Source organism: Bos javanicus, chromosome 25 (genome assembly GCF_032452875.1).
Source record: "Bos javanicus breed banteng chromosome 25, ARS-OSU_banteng_1.0, whole genome shotgun sequence".
Classification (NCBI taxonomy): Eukaryota; Metazoa; Chordata; class Mammalia; order Artiodactyla; family Bovidae; genus Bos; species Bos javanicus.
This window is the reverse complement of record NC_083892.1, coordinates 7,430,745-7,445,288: the sequence shown is the minus strand read 5'-3', so window position 1 is coordinate 7,445,288 and position 14,544 is coordinate 7,430,745. Positions and strand designations below refer to the sequence as shown.

The window sequence follows — 14,544 nt, the reverse complement described above, 5'->3', positions numbered from 1 at the left end:
AAGTGGTCAGTAAGAAGTGGGTGAATTTTATACAATGGAATATGACTCAGCCACCAAAAAGAATGAAACAATGCCATTTTCAGGGACGTGAACGGACCTAGAGATTATCACACAAAATGAAGTAAGCCAGCCAAAGAAAGACAAATATGTTATCACTTATATGTGGAATCTAAATAAAATGATGCAAATGAACTTTACACGCAAAACAGAAATGAAATGTGGTTACCAAAGGGGAAAGGGGAGAAGGATAAATTAGGAGTTTGGGATTAACATATCCACACTACACATATATAAAATAGATACCCAGCAAGGTCCTACTGTACAGCACCCCCAGCCTCACCCCATCCTCTTCCCCAGCCACGCCCCCACCTCCCCTCCCCTCCTCCCCAAGCATCCCACAAGAGAAAAGACTCCTGATTCTCGTGTCTTCCAGATACTGTCCTGGAACCCTGGACTGCCTGAGCAAAAATGGCTCAGGGATCTCAAACATTTGTTCATCCCCCCTATATTGTTCACACAGATGACAGCCAGATGGTGACAAAACCTCCAAGTTTAAGAGAATGGAAGTAACTGTGGAAAAAATAGCAACTCACAAATATGGTATTTTAGTAATCAATGTATTAATTTATCCAGGGATTAAATTAGTCAATAAAGATTTATTGAGCCCTTCATTATATTCTAGGCACTTGGTTGGGGACTGGGGATACAGTGACTGGGGATATATTTTTAAGTCTCAAATAGATACGGTATAATTTAAATATAGCACAAATTTCTCTATTATATTAAAATGATATACATTGCTGCTTTTACATACTTATTTTGAATAATTATAGTCAACAACACCAGAATCATCTTTTGAAGATGGTAGAAGTTGATGAGAATTTTAAAAAAAGGAGAATAGGTAGAAATAGAAAAAAAAAGTTTATTTTTCTTTTCCATTATGGCTTATTAGAGGATATTGAATGTAGTTCCCCCCTGGAGAAGGAAATGGCAACCCTCTCCAGTACGCTTTCCTGGGGAATCCCATGGACAGGGGAGCCTGGTGGGCTACAGTCTAGTGGGGTCACAAAGAGCTGGACACGACTGAGTGACTCAGCACAAATGTAGTTCCCCTGGGCTATACAATTGGCCCTTGTTGTTTATCCATTTTATATATAATACTTTGTATCTGCTAATCCCAAACACCCAATCCACCCCTCCCCACACCCCCCCACCCCGGCAACCACAAGTCTTCTCTATGCCCCTGAGTCTATTTCATATTAGTAGATAAGCTCATTTGTGTCATCTAAAATGATATGTTTTATAAAAAATTTATTTTAATTGGAGGCTGTTTACTTTACAATATTGTGGTGGTTTTTGCCATACATTGACATGAATCAGCCATGGGTGTGCATGTGTTCCCATCCTCACCCTCCCTCCCACCTCCCTCCATCCCAGTGCACCAGCCCTGAGCACCCTGTCTAAAATGATATGTTTTTATACACTGAGTGGTCAGTAAGCACTGGGTGGATTTTGTCTGACAGGGAACAATCTTTAAGATCAGTGGTTATGTGTGAAAAACAAGGTTAAAACAGTGTTTACTTTGCTCCCATTTGTGTAAAAATAAAAAGAAAGAAAAAGTAAGGTGGAGTAGGAAGAATACATAAACATATATGCTCTGGAGAACCTAAAGGGCTATAGACAAACATCTAATCTATAGCATTCGTTCCTGGTCCCCCAGATTCACGTCTTTCTCATACTTGGAATACATTCATTATATCCTGCTGCTGCTAAGTCACTTCAGTCGTGTCCAACTCTGTGTGACCCCATAAACAGCAGCCCACCAGGCTCCTCTGTCCCTGGGATTCTCCAGGCAAGAGTACTGGAGTGGGATGCCATTGCCCTCTCCGATCATTATATCCTAACAGACCCCAAACCTTAACTCATACACAGTAAAGTGTATAAAACACGAAAAACACAACACACACGTGTCTTGTCTGGGTTAATACAATCATACGGCCCCAAATTTCTGAAGATAGACTCGTGTCTGTAGTGAGTGGTCTCTCTCCAGCCTCAGGTCCCTGCCCACTGGGGCTTCTCCAAGAAACCACCCAGCACCGTCCCTTTAGGTTCTCCAGAGCAGGTGTGTTTATATATTCTTTCTACTCCACCTTACTTTTCCTTTCTTTTATTTTTACACAAATTGGAGCAAAGTAAACATTGTTCTAACCTTGCTTTTTACACTTAACAACTGATCGTAAAGATTGTTCCCTGTAAGTACACAAAAAAGCTTTCATATTCTTTTTACTGCTACTTTTTGATAGCCGTGGGGATGTCAATGGTGAATTATTAATAGTAAACCAATACAATGGAAAACTTCTGCAGGGCTTTGCTGTCATGAAAAGAAGTTCCTGGGATAGAAAAGAACTGGTAGAAAAAAAACCAGATTATATTTGAGCACCTATATTACCATGTTTGTGTAAAACATACTGTGTTAGTTGCTCAGTCGTGTCCAACTCTTTGTGCAAAGACTGTAATCTGCCAGTTTCCTCTGTTCATGGAATTCTCCAGGCAAGAATACTGGAGTGGATTGCCATTCTGTTTTCCAGAGGATCTTCCCAATCCAGGTCTCCTGTACTGCAGGGAGATATATATATATATATATATATATATGAAAAAGTGAAAGTGTTAGTCACTCAGTTGTGTCCAACTCTTTGTGATCCCATGGACTGTAGCCCGCCAGGTACTCTGTCCATGGGGATTCTCCAAGCAAGAAAACTGGACTGGGTTGCCATTCCCTTCTCCAGGGGAAATTCCCAACCCAGGGATCGAACCCCAGTCTCCTGAATTGCAGGCAGATTCTTTACCATCTGAGGCGTACCAGGTGGGTATGAACAACAGACATTTATTTCTCACAGTTCTAGAGGCTGAAAGTCCGAGGTCAAGGTGCCAGCAAATTTGGGGTCTGATGGGGGTCTGCTTCCTGGTTCATGGACAGTTGTCTTCTCTGAGTCCTCCCAAGGCAGAAGGGGACAAGGAGCTCTCTGGGGTCTTTTTTTTTTTTTTATCAAAGTACTAATTGCATTCATGAAGGCCACACCCTCATGACCTAATCACCTTCCAAAGGCCCCACCTCCACACACCATCACCCTGAGAGTTAGAATTTCATCATATGAATTTGTGGTACCCATCAGGACTCAGCGAGTCTCCTGGGCACAAAGCCTTTCTGTGTCCCCTATTTTTTAAAAAAATTTATTATTTTTTAAATTAATTAATATATTTTACTTTACAATATTGTATTGGTTTTGCCATACATTGACTTGAATCCGCCATGAGTGTACATGTGTTCCCCATCCTGAACACCCCTCTCACCTCCTTCCCCATCCCATCCCTCTGGGTCATCCCAGAGCACCAGCCCCGAGCACCCTGTGTCATACATCAAACCTGGACTGGTGATTTGTTTTACATATGATATTTTACATGTTTCAATGCCATTCTCCCAAACCATCCCACCCTCGCTCTCTCCCACAGAGTCCAAAAGACTGTTCTATACATCTGTGTCTTTTTTGCTGTCTCGCATACAGGATTATCATTAGCTTCTTTCTAAATTCCATATATATGTGTTAGTATACTGTATTGGTGTTTTTCCTTCTGGCTTACTTCACTCTGTATAATAGGCTCCAGTTTCATCCACCTCATTAGAACTGATTCAAATGTATTCTTTTTAATGACTGAGCAATATTCCATTGTGTATATGTACCACATTTTCTTATCCATTCGTTTGCTGATGGATATCTAGGTTGCTTCCATGTCCTGGCTATTATAAACAGTGCTGCGATGAACATTGGGGTACACGTGTCTCTTTCAATTCTGGTTTCCTCCGTGTGTATGCCCAGAAGTGGGATTGCTGGGTCATATGGCAGTTCCATTTCCATTTTTAAAGGAATCTCCACACTATTCTCCATAGTGGCAGTACTAGTTTGCATTCCCACCAACAGTGTAAGAGGGTTCCCTTTTTTCCACACCCTCTCCAATATTTATTGCTTGTAGACTTTTTGATAGCAGCCATTCTGACCAGCATGAGATGGTACTTCACTGTGGTTTTGATTGGCATTTCTCTGATAATGAGTGATGTTGAGCATCTTTTCATGTGTTTGTTAGCCATCTGTATGTCTTCTTTGGAGAAATGTCTGTTTAGTTCTTTGGCCCACTTTTTGATTGGGTCTTTTATTTTTCTGGAATTGAGCTGCAGGAGTTGCTTGTATATTTTTGAGATTAGTTGTTTGTCCGTTGCTTCATTTGCTAAGCAGCCTTCATTCAGCCTCCATGGCCTTCCTTGAGTTCTACTGGGCAGATTCAAGCAGTTGTTAATTAGGGAAGGGAGGGGATGTGAGACCAGGGAGAAATGGTCAAGAGCAACCTCAGGGCAGGGTCCTGTTTCCCCATCAACTGATACCCATAACAGTATCTTTGAGCTGTTTTGCAGATACTGAAATGCCCTCCAGGTGGGAGAAGTTAAAGATTAATGATGGTATGACTGCCCGCAAGCATGTAGACCCCGGACCAACAGTTGGACCTGAAGGTTGATGATGCTGACTCCTACTTACCTCACCACCAACTCATCAGAAGAATGTCCACGACATGATCATGCGCTCTTTGAATCATTACTTTAAAACTTCTCACTATCTTCTCCAAGTTGGGAGACACAATTTTGAGGGCATGAGCCCACCGCATCCCCTTTTGCCTGGCAAAGTAATAAAGCGCCTCTTTTCTACTTCACCCAAGGCTGTCTCTGAGATTCAATTCCACACTGGTGTACAGAGAAGCTGAGCTTTTGGTATCATTTGTTGGTGGTGGTGGTGGGGGGGACTATGAACATGTAGTCTATGGCATTCCACTCCTGATCCTCCTGATTCATGTCTTTCTCACCTGCAAAACATATTCATTACATCCCAACAACTCCCACATCTTAACTCATCCCAACATCAGCTTTCAAGTCTAAAATCCTAAATCTCATCTAAGCATCACCTCAATCAGAGATGGGAGAGACACCAGGTCTGAGTTATCCTGAGACAAATTGCTCTCTAGCATGAACCATGTGAAATCCAACAAATGAGCTTCTAAAACACAATGGCGGGTGAGTAATATTCCATTGTACATGTGTACCACATCTTCTTTGCTGCTGCTACTGCTAAGTAGCTCCAGTCATGTCCAACTCTGTGCGACCCCATAGATGGCAGCCCACCAGGCTCCCTCGTCCCTGGGATTCTCCAGGCAAGAACACTGGAGTGGGTTGCCATTTCCTTCTCCTTTAGGATATACTAATAACAACAGCAACAACAAGAACCTTAGAAATATCTCAAGTGGCCATTAACAGGAGAATGGTTAAATTATTTTTAGTATAATCATACCGTGGAATACTCTACAGCAATAAAAAAGAACAAATTATTGAGACATGACAGCATGACAAACTTGTATCATTTTATTTACATAAATTATGAGAAGGGGCAAAACTAATCCATGGTGCTAGAACTTGGCAATGCCAAAGAATGTCAGACTACTGCACAATTGCACTCATCTCACACGCTAGCAAAGTAATGCTCAAAATTCTCCAAGCCAGGCTTCAACAGTACATGAACTGAGAACTTCCAGATGTTCAAGCTGAATTTAGAAAAGGCAGAGGAACCAGAGATCAAATAAATTTTCTGTTGGATCATAGAAAAGGCAAGAGAGTTCCAGAAAAACATCTATTTCTGCTTTATTGACAACGCCAAAGCCTTTGACGGTGTGGATCCCAACAAACTGGGAAATTCTTCAAGAGATGGGACTACCAGACCACCTTACCTCCCTCTTGAGAAATCTGTATGCAAGTAAAGAAGCAACAGTTAGAACTGAACATGGAACAACAGACTGGTTCAAAATTAGGAAAGGAGTACATGAAGGCTGTATATTGTCACCCTGCTTATTTAACTTATGTGCAGAGCTCATCATAAGAAATACTGGGACAAGTGTGGGACAGACATTTCTATTCTCAAAGAGAGAAATGGAAAATAAGAAAAAAAGCAAAACCAGATTTCAAGGGAGTCCAAACTATGAGACAAATTCCATGAAATCTTAAGACTGGAGAATAATCCTCTTTGGCTCAAGGCTCTATCCTTTAGGATTACTGGGGCTGTGATCCCACCCTCCAGACCTGGTGTACTGCCTTTTACTATAGGCTGAGGATGGCAACCCTTTAGGCAATGGCACCCCACTCCTGTACTCTTACCTGGAAAATCCCATGGACGGAGGAGCCTGGTGGGCTGCAGTCCATGGGGTCACTAAGAGTCAGACATGACTGAGCGACTTCACTTTCACTTTTCACTTTGATGCGTTGGAGAAGGAAATGGCAACCCACTCCAGTGTTCTTGCCTGGAGAATCTCAGGGACGGGGGAACCTGGTAGGCTGCCATCTGTGGGGTCGCACAGATTCGGACATGACTGACGTGACCTAACAGCAGCAGCAGCAGCAGCAGCAGCAGCAGAGGATGGAAGACAGACCAGGAATGGTGGTGGTCCTAGGAACCTCAGCTGTAAGCCCACCTCCTCCCTGGGTGCTGGGCATATCAAAAGTGCCTTAGACATGTAGCAGATAAAAGGTAAAGTGTCTGTACATAAAGAAGCAGGAATGGCTTTGTCAGAGAGATCTTCAAATCTACTCTCATTTGTTTTAGAGCCTCACTTGCAGACATCATCACTTCAGCTGATTGTAGTAATAAATTAGCTGTGACCTCCCCATCGTCAGCCATGGTTCTCCAGTGCTGAGATGCCTCTGCCCAAATCAACCTGCTCACTTGACGGATGAGGATGTATATTCCCTCTACTGCTCCTCCGGCAGAAGACAAGCCTTGGTGAATTGTCACCGTTCAGTTGCTAAGTCATGTCCAACTCTTTGTTACTTCATGTACTGCAGCACGCCAGGCTTCCCTGTCCTTCACCATCTCCTGGAGTTTGCTCAAACTCATGTCCATTGAGTCAATGATGCCACCCAACCATCTCATCTTCTGTGGCCCGCTTCTCCTCCCACTCCCAATCTTTCCAGCATCAGAGTCTTTTCCAATGAGTCAGCTCCTCACCTCAAGCAGGCAAAGTAAAATTTGTGAATTGAGTCAAGTTCAAATTAGTATATGAAGAACTTTCAAAACAGGCAGTTCCTGGGCGGGGATGGGGGGTGGGGGGGGGGGGTGTGTGTGTGAAAAATAATAACATGGGTTCTTAGAGACAACAGAGTTGGGATCCAGGATCTTATTCCAAGCTGTGTCATTTTAAAATTTGGTCTTTACTTATTTTTACTATGCTTGGTCTTCACTGCTGCGTGTGGGTTACTCTCTAGTTGCGGTGCGTGGGCTTCTCCTTGTGGGGGCTTCTCTCCGGGTTGCAGAGCATGGGCTCCAGGGTGCAGGCTCAGTAGTTGTGGCGCACGGGCTTAGTTGCCTCGAGGCCTGCAGGATCTTCCTGGACCAAGGACCAAACCCATGTCCCCTGTGTGGGCAAGTAGATTCTTAATCACTGGATCAGCAGAGAAGTTCCTAACCCCTTTATCCTATTTTTCTGTTTTTGCTTTCCACTTTACATGCTGTTTATCCACTTTTCCAGGAAGACCTGTTTTGGGGGAGGGACTTGTCCAAGAGCAAAGAGCCAGGGCTCTTCCTCTCTCAGGGACTTTCTATGGCACCATAAACAACACCCTCCCCACCACAAGAAGCACATAAAAGATGGCAGGGCTGTCTACGCAAGGAACCTTCTGGATCTTCACCTTGATTTGACTTGATGAGAATTCTGCAGGAAGCCAAATTTGCAGGTGATGTCTCCATGATGAAGGATTCGGTGCCCTGCCGCATTCATCACAGAACTCATAAGAGCAGTGCCTACAGTTTGGAAATCCTTTTTCCTTGACAAATGATATATTTCATTTTTTCCCCATGATCTTCTCGCATTATTTCAATATTATTAATACTCGGCAAATATATTAAAAAAGTAATAAACTGGCAATTATGATTGTGCTATGGACCCCAAACTGCAATTATTCATTACATTTCAATTATTAACTTCACTTCAAATGTCTTTCAGCAAAGATTGCCAAAAGAAAAAAAAAAAGTCCCCATGAAACTTGGTTCCCTGGATTTTGGAAACCCGTGTTTCACTCTGACTTGATGTTGCTCTGATTTATCTGCTATCTCAGGGCTGGAAGAATCAAAATAATAGCAAAAAAAAAAAAATCTTCCTCTTTACTTAATAAATAATAACCATCCACACCTTATATTTATAGACAGCTTTTTTTTTTTTTTTAAACCTTTCTAGTGCCTTAGGTGGGCTTTCCTGATGGCTCAGTGGTAAAGAATCCGCCTGCCAATGCAGGAGACACAGCTTTGATCCCTGGGTCAGGAATATCTCCTGGAGAAGGAAATGGTAATACACTCCAGTATTCTTGCCTGGAGAATCCCATGAACAGAGGAGCCTGGTGGGCTACAGTCCAGGGGGTCGCAAAGGGTTGGACACAACTTAGCAACTAAACAACAACAAAGGTCCTTAGTATCCATGCTTGCATTTCGTTTGAAAACAGTGCTAATGAAAATTGTGGGTCCAATATGATTACTGACATATCGACTGGGGACACAGGTATGGAGAAGCATAGGGATTAGGGAAGGCAGACACCTGGATGCTGAGTCTTCCGACTGCTTGGTTCCACTCTGATAACATCTGAGCACCAGCCTCAGTTCCAAGATGACTCCTGAATGAGGATGAAGTCAGTCTCTGAAGATGATGAAGATGGTGATAATGATGGGAACAGCTGGAGTTGTATTCGGTCTTAAGTATTGGCATATGTTGCCTTGTCTAATCTTCCCAAGAACTCCGTAGGGAAGAGTCAATTGTAACCCCATTTTATGGGAAGATTAGGAGATTTGCCCAAAGCCTCATAGCTGCTCTCTAGGTAGTATATCCGTAATAATGGAGCCCCAACCACTATTGGCTATGATGATGGTTACATGGATCCAGTGTAACCATGACGATGGTTATGTGGATCCAATGAGACCAGGTGCCAAGCACAGTACTCAGCCTGTTGCATGTGCCATCCTGTTCAGTCCTCACCACAACCCCACAGAACAGATTTTCCTCTCACCTCATTTTGATAAATAAGGATCCTGAGACTTAGAGAAGACTAGAGCCTTTGCTCAAGGTCAGTAACAATCAGCATCTTGTGCACCTTGCCCACCAGTGCTTCTTCTTCCAACACCTCCACCAAGGACTTAAACATTTTATTTCACGTCTCCTCGAGGAAAAGTAGTGTTGGATGAACATCTACCAATGTGGATGCCTCTGGAGAGACCCTCTTTGAAGAATTCGGTTCAAGATTTGCCCTCAGAGGAGTCCTACCGTCTCTCACGTTTCCCCTGCAGGATAAGTGATGGCCATAAAGGACATGAGGAATTTCATTTTCTCAAAATAAGCAAATTGCATTAAATTTTAATGGTGGTCATTATAGGCTGGTTTGTCTCTGGCACCTAAGTGAATCCTTCAGTTCCCTTTGAAGAGAGTTCCATTTGTTCAGATTAACTGTCTGCAATTTTGTCCAGCACGTCCTCGTCCTGGTCATTGGCACCGTGAAGGTTTGTCCCCTTCTGGGCAGAGCTCAGTGATGTAGCACTTTGGCCTTTAAAATATGCCTAATAAATATTTTAGATTTGCTGATGAATGACTTGGTCTCACGACAAGGCTGTATAGCGTGTGCAGAGATGGGAGGATGCGGATGTTGAGTGAATTTTGGAATGAGAGTCACTCCTGGCTTCACACTGAGGAGCTGGGTGCCAGGTGGGTGCAGTGGCTCTCCTGGCCAGATGCCATCATAGCCGGGGTCATGCTGGGTTTCTGAATGTTTGCATCCTTCTCAAGGGTGGGCATCACCCTCCCAGGCTCACAGAGGAGATATTTTGCACCCCCATTCATTCAACCATTCAATTTTCCATGAAGCATCCCAGTGGTGTCTTTAGAGCTAAGGACCAGATTGTGCCACTAACCTACTTAATACATTCCAGAGTTTCTTGTCACACTTAGGATAAATTCCTAACTCCTGACCAGGGGCCTGGGAGGCCCTACATAATCAATTCCCAGTGCTACTCTGACCGCCTCACCTACTCATTGTCCCTCGGTCACAATACTCCATCCATTTGGGCCTTTGCTCATCTTTTATGAACACACAGAGACATGTTTCTGCCTCAGGACCTTTGCACTTGCTGCACCCTCTTTCCGATGCTTTGCCTCCACATCTTCCTGTGGCTGCCTCTTGTTGGTCCAGATCTCAGCTTAAATGTTCCCTCCACTGTCAGAGAGGATAAGCCTGAGCACCTAATCTAAATAGCCCATCCCTACCATTCTCCATCTCGTCACCTTATTTTATCAGCTCTTGTTTAGTCCCTCAGTCATGTCCGACTCTTTGAGACCCCATGGATTGTAACTTGCCAGGTTCTTCTGTCCATGGGATTTTCCCACCAAGAACACTGGAACAGGTTGCCATTTCCTCCTCCAGGGGATCTTCCTGACTCAGAGATCAAATGTGCATCTCCTGTGGGAGAACCCGAGTCTCCTGCATTGGCAGGCTGACTCTTTAACACTGGGCCATCCGGGAAGCCCGTTTTATCAGCTCTTATCACTATTCGAGCTTCTTTGCTTGCATTCATTTATGTGAGCTTTACTTGTTTGTTGCCTGTTTCTTCCATTCTAATGGAAACCCCACAGAGGTAGGAACTTGATCTGTGTTGTTCTTCACTGCATCTTCACTGCTTTGGAGGTAGCCCGTCACACTGTCCGTGTTCAGAGCACATCTGCTGAATGAATGGGGGTTATTTCTCAAGCATGTATGACGTGTAGGTTGGGTGCTGGGAATACAGCTTTGAATGACACTCATGTGGTTCCTTTTGGTTGTTACTGTAGTTGCTAAATTGTGTCCCACTCACGATCCTCTGGACTGTAGCCCATCAGGCTCCTCTGTCCATGGAATTCTCCAGGTAAGAATACTGGAGTGGGTTGCCATGCCCTTCTCCAGGGGATCTCCCCAACCCAGGAGTGGAACCTGGGTCTTCTGCATTGCAGGCAGATTCTTTACTATCTGAGCTGGGCAAGTCTCAGATGGGGTTTCTTCAGTTGCGAAGTTGAAACAAGCATGTGCTGAGAGGCTCTCCTAGCTCTATTTTCTTAGTGTGCCGACTCCTCCAGGGTCCACTCCTTAAGGAAAGCATGGCTGCCCCTGGTGATGATTCTCAGAGCCGTTCCCTACTTGGCCCTAAAAGGCAGTACTTGAGATCTTGGCTGAACCACTTCTTTTCCCAGCGTCCTAAAGAGGGAGTTGGAATGGGATAAGTTATGTGTTGTGGTTTTAGGCATTAATGAATATGAGAAACTAAATTATTGGATTTTGCAATGCAAATTACATTTTGCACACAAATTCTTCATTTCTGAATGCTAAGGACTCATAAAGAATGTCAATGGTTTATGAATTAGACCATTAGCATGCAATTTGTGATTCAAACAGCACACCAGCACCGTGTAATAAGCAACTATATAAAGAGTCATGTTGTCTACAGTTTCAAAATATTTTACTTGATGCCTTAGAAAGTTCTCAAAGGACTCCAGGGGTCCATCCTTCCTTTCTCCCTTCCCTCTTCCTCTCCCTGCCTCCCTCCCTTCCCTCCTTCCCTTCTTCTTTCCTTCTTCCTCCTTCTCTCCTTTCCTTCCTCCCTCCTCCCATTTTCTGCTTCTCTCCCTCCCTCCCATCCTTCATCTCCGTTTGACTCTCCTCCCCTTCCTTCCTTGTCTCTTACCTTCCTTTCCTCCTTCCCTTCTTGTCTCCTTCCTTCTCCTCCACACCTACCCCCATCATTCTCTTTCTATCGGTCATCTACATCAGCCATTATTCCCACCTTTCCCAGATTGGATTGCAGGAGCCGAAGATGAATCTAGATGAACCCTTCCTTGTTTTAAGGTCGGAAACTCTGAAGCCCAGAGAGTGAATGGGTCACATCCAAGATCCTACATGAGTAGAACCAGCTGGTGCCAGGTCACTGACATGTAACACTCACCCCTCCAACAACTCCTTCATGCCAAGGTGCAGTTGACTCATCTCTGACACTTTCCTTGAGAGTGTTTTCATGGAGGGAGAGAGATTAGGACCCTGGCTTCCAGGTAGGATTAGAGGGTGGAAAAGAGGTGAGGGCCCTGAGAGAGGAAATGTAACAAGGAAAAGTGAGTGCAACCTCATCAATTTCAGCAAATGTGAGTTTCATCAACTCTAGAGTTTGTCCATTGAGATGACTGATCTCAAGGCGGTTAGGACCAGCAAGTGGAATTGAGGTGACGTTTCAGCTCAGTTGGAGGTATAAGGTCTCACAATCAGATGATCAGTCAAGGGATGAACAACCAGGTAAAGTGGGGAGCGTGCCATTACTTAGAGAAGTTCAAGTTGAATGCAGACATGAATTTAGGGGAATGTAAGAGCCTAAAGTTCCTCTGCTTCCATAGAGGTCAACCTTGGTTGCACCTCAGCTGGGGGCAGCTTTTAAAGCTCTTCACATCCAAACAACACGGAGCACTGATTAAATCAGGATTTCTGAGGGCTGGGATCTGGAGCATCAGTACTTTTTAAAACTTGCCTTTTACAAATTCTAATGTCCAGACACAGTTCTTCAGAAGCTCTAGTGTTCTTCAGAAGCTCTGTAGCTCAGAAGTTCTAAAATTTTAGTGTGCATGAGAACCACTGCAGGAGTTGATTGTAAATGTTGGTTCCTGGGCTTGTCTTCCCAGATATTCTGATTCCCTTCCTCCATGGCCCATTGTCCAGCCACCACTTCTCTTCCAGTGACAGGGAGGAGCCAGATCCAAGGTGATGGGTTGACATCCACATAACAGGGTGTTACCTGAAAACTGGGTTCACTTCTTTGTGGATATCGAGTCAAAAGACACAGTCAGCCAAAGATGGGAAAAGGAAAAGATTGATCATTTGCGGCAAGTAAGGAGAACATTGGGGATCTTTCCCAAAGCAGTATCTTCCTGAATGGCAAAATTGGGGAATTTTTAAGCTAAAGGTGCCACCGTGGTAAAGAATCTCTTGCCAATGCAAGAGACGCAGGAGACTCAGGTTTGATCCCTGGGTCAGGAAGATCCTTTGGATAAGGGAATGGCCACTCACTCCAGTATTCTTGCCTATAAAAATCCCATGGACAGAGGTGCCTGCCAGGTCCATGGGGTCACAAATAGGGGTGGGGTCATGGGGTCATGACTGAAGCAACTGAGCACACATACAGAAGCTAAGGGTACCTGCATATTCATGAAGGGGCTTGGGCAGAGGGAAGTATAGCCTAGAATTAGGGCAAAGGTTGACAGAATCCAAGCTTTAGTTGATTCAAGTCACAAAGATCAGAAAAGGTCAACATCATCAGCACTGAGGTTCTGATCAACCTGGGGTCTCAGCCTGAAGTTACCTCCACCTGGGTAGGGGCCTTAGTTCTTATGGAACCCAAAGATTTGTATTGGATTGTAATGTATTTCCCTTGAGGAGGAACTAGGACTCTGTTTTATCTGGGAACTGTTGTTTCTTAATTGCTTTTTCTTTGTTCCTGAATCCTTTTGTTCCCTTAAGATCATTAATTACTGAGACCTGTTCAAGGGCAAGCATTGAGACCAGGCTTAGATCACAAAATGGTTTAGGTCAAAACTGGCTTGTCTTGGGGCTTCCCTGGTGGTCCAGTGGTTAGGACTTCCCACTGTCAGTGCTAAGGGCCCAGGTTCAATCCCTGGTTGGGGAACTAAGATCTCATAAACCACATGGCAAAAAAAAAAAAAAAAAAAAAGAGAGAGAAAGAAAGGGTTCTCTTATGTCAAGAAAGCCACACCCGGTTCTCTTTCTTCCTGAACCTCTCCCATCCCATCGGCCTATAAGAGCTCTCACTTGAGTCCCACAGACAAAGATGGCTTTGGGAGCCCTGCTCAGAATCGGTGTGGGACAACATTTAGCTTCAGGGATATGCACAGGACCGTTGCCTTGACTAAGAAGTTAGTGATATAAGAAAACAAAACAGCAGCTACTTATTTCAAGAAGCGTTTCTTCTCTCCCCAGTTTGCAGGAATCTTTGTCCTCGCTTCTCACCCTGGTCATCTTCCAGGTAGCAAAGATGCTGAAGAGGCTGCTCTTTTCCCCTACCTGTTCTCCAAAGTGCTCGTCTAAGTGGCACCCCCGCCTCCCATCTGCCCTGCAGGTTCCCCTTAGCCTTCCAGACATCCTTGCCCGGGTAGACCCTCAAAATCAGCGATCTTTGGCTAGGTCCTAATGAGCGAAGCACCTTTAAGTCTGCTGGGGATGCCTGCAAGCAGCCATTTCCCAGAAAGATGGCAAGCCAAAGCATGATTCCAAGGACCAGAGGCGACATAAACTGCCCACACCCTCCCCCTACTCAACTGATGGCAATGAACTTGATGAAGGAGGGTCTTCAGAAGCTCACACACTTCAAGCCCCCCTTGCTAGCTCCATGAGTGATG

At 44.4% G+C, this 14,544-nt stretch overlaps 1 non-coding gene across 1 annotated transcript; it reads left to right on the top strand.

Moving 5' to 3' along the window:
• Positions 1–13,741: 13,741 nt before the first annotated feature.
• TRNAD-GUC (transfer RNA aspartic acid (anticodon GUC)) lies at positions 13,742–13,814 on the top strand. Its single transcript has one exon. It is a non-coding gene; the product is annotated as a tRNA-Asp (tRNA).
• The last annotated feature ends 730 nt before the right edge of the window (positions 13,815–14,544 follow it).